Genomic DNA, 2970 nt, shown 5'->3' on the forward strand with positions numbered 1-2970 from the left:
CCCAGCCCACGGGGTTGTTCGCGCGCATGCGCAGTGCTGCGGTGGGGGGGACGGGAAGCTGGGAGCCCCGGAGTGGGAGCGCTTGGGTGGGAAAAGGGCTTCGAGATCAGCGAGTCCCGCCGTTAACCCAGCGCTGCCGGGGCCACCGCTAAGCCCAGCCCCTCAGCGCCGCATCCACGCGGCTTTTAAAGCACCTCCCGGGACGGCGGCTCCAGCGCCTCCCCGGGCAGCCGGCGCCTGACAGCCCTTGTGGCCAAGGGTTTGTTCCTTACATCCCACCTAAACCTCCCCTGGCACCACTCCAGGCCGCTCTCTGTTGTTGCCTGGGAGAAGAGAGCAGCCCCCTCCTCCTTCCTGCCGGGCAGGGATCAGGGCGGGGGCCCCTGCGAAGCTCTTGGGCTGGAAGGGCAGATCTGATGTGCTTTTTATGTATCTAGTTGTGTACAACGTGGGGTTTTTTTGTCTCTGCAGCAAGTAGGCCTTACCTCCCGGAAGGTTAGAACAGTTGCTGTGATTTAAAGAAAAAGACAGAATGAGGGTAAGTGCTGGGAATACAGAGGAAATCCATCGTTCCTTCCTGTACTGCTGTTGTCCTATACAGTAACACCTTTTCTTTCCACAGTCAGCTTCCCTTATCCAAACACTTAACATAAGCATTTAATTATGAAGAGGATACAATATTTAACTTTACCTTCTGTTTCTGTTTTTTCTAACTTCAGCCCCATTCCTTCTACCTAAAGCCCAGTATTTTTACCACTTTTTCAAGCCAGTAATTTCTTATTTCTCATTCTATATGGATAGTCCAAGCTTGTTGCTTTTTCCAGCCATGTTGTTTGCTCCTTTTCCCTGTCTGTAAGCCCTTTCCTACTCCTTCTCTGCCTTCACAGCTGAGAGGCTCCCCGACACCTGCAGCCATAGCACACCACTACAGGACACATCTCTTGTGCTTGTTGCTCCCATTGCTGGCTGGGGATGGAATGAGAGGGGGTACAAATATGAGTCAAGGCACGGGTAACTGGCCAAAGAACAGGGTAGCCACAGCTCGCAGCAGTTAAGGCACATAGTGACTAGACTACTAAATACACCGTTTGGAAAAATATAAAGAATCTATAGCACTCTCTTAAGCTTTTAGGTAGAAGAGGGTTCTGCAAATTAGGAAGGAGATGACGAAACAAAAGGACATGGTTTGTACCATCACTTGGGACAACTATGCCTGTCCCAATCCTTGGTTTTTTCCCCATTCTCATGTCATATACTCATTTCCAGAGAGCTTTCAGGTTTATCCTGTGTTAACAATCCTTCCTCTCTTTATAGCTTCACCTATACCTAAAAAAATATTTAAAGAATGAAAATTCTCCTTAGCTTTGTATTATATTACTCCTGGGCTCTCTTTTTTTTTTTTTTGTTACTCCATCTTTGGTTCTCTATTTCTGAACAGGAAAAAATAACTTCATAACTTGTTCTTCATGTTTGTAGTTCTCAGTTCTTCAACCACAACTCTCCAGCTGCGTGTTGCTTGGGCTGCAAGAGCTCCTAGTGCTTACACCTGTGGTAGGAGTCACCGTGCCATCCATTATCAAAACAAGGACAGGGCAGTTATCTCATTACACACTTCCCAAAAGTTTCAGTACAGCACAGCTGGATAAGCCTTTTCCCTTAGGGAAGACATTCCTTCATCAGGTTATCCAATGACAGACCACTTGTTTTTATTTACCCTTCTGTGAGGAAAATCTTATGATCTTCCGTGAGGGAGGGGGTAAAGAACACAGGCTACTCTGCCTAAGGCTAGTGTTTCAATTTAAGAAAAACATTCTTCCAGTGCAGTGCTTCAGCATCCCTGTGCTCCAGCTTAGATGCCGACACTAGCAACCTAAGAGGCCACAACTGTCAATACTTTCATGCAATACTTTCATGCAAGGCTGCTACCACTGATAGTCCCAATAATTTCAATTTTCTTAAATAAGATCCCCTGTGGCAGACGCACCCACCATGACTGAGTGCACAGTACTTGGGTTTAGTCATCACCAACAAGCAGGCCTGACTGAAATCAGCCCTGCTGTGCAAACCCTAAGGATTGTGCCAGGCTGCATCTTCTCAGGAACTAAGGAGTTTAGGCCAAGTCTCAGCAGAAGGTAACAGCACCAGCCTGAGCCAGGACTACACAAACCTGAAACTGCTACAGCTGCATGTACACCAAGAGGGGTTTTGACTAGAGTCAATCACTTTACACCACGAGTATCTGTAGCCCCCATGAGCCCGTTGAGCTCTTCTGTACGGCAGTGGGCAGCTGGGCAACCATCTCCCCCTTGAGAAGGGATGCTTCTTAAGGTTACTGCTTGAGGTTGAGACCCCAAGCCCAGCATCTGATATCTATGATGAGGTAAGAGACATTTTACTTTAGGCCTAAAAGTGTATTGTATGCTAGCTGCATATTCATATATATACAGCTATAGCGTAATTATTAGTAGTACGTAGCAGAGCAGTTTGACCACTGTCTAAATTATTGCTTAAGTTGTAATTTAAATAATTGACAAATCACTGTTTAATTACCATTCAGTTATTCCTTAAAGCAATTAAATTACCATCTACTTTTCCTTCAATCATTATAATTTGATCATCAATTAATACTTAGTAAGATATTAATCCCACAATGTTAACTTCTCTTAATTCACCTGTGACACCTCCCCCCATGCAAAAGACTCAAACCCTAATTTACAATTAAGGTGTACACTTTTCACCAGCTACCTCCTGTCACAAAAGCATCCAGGAGCAGCTCAGGTTTTATGAAACCAGGGAACAATTACAGCAAGTGACTTTGCACAATCAGGTGCTTTTGGAACAAATGCCTCAAGCAGAACACAAACTCACATTACTGCTGCTCTGTGTGATTCTGTCCCTTGTGTGCAGAGGGAAGCTTTCACCAAGAGTTTGTACTGCAGATTTCCATTATATATGTGCACCTGAATCATT

The sequence above is a fragment of the Chaetura pelagica genome, unplaced genomic scaffold, assembly GCF_000747805.2.
Source record: "Chaetura pelagica isolate M959 unplaced genomic scaffold, ChaPel_1.0 scaffold414, whole genome shotgun sequence".
In the NCBI taxonomy this organism is placed as follows: Eukaryota; Metazoa; Chordata; class Aves; order Apodiformes; family Apodidae; genus Chaetura; species Chaetura pelagica.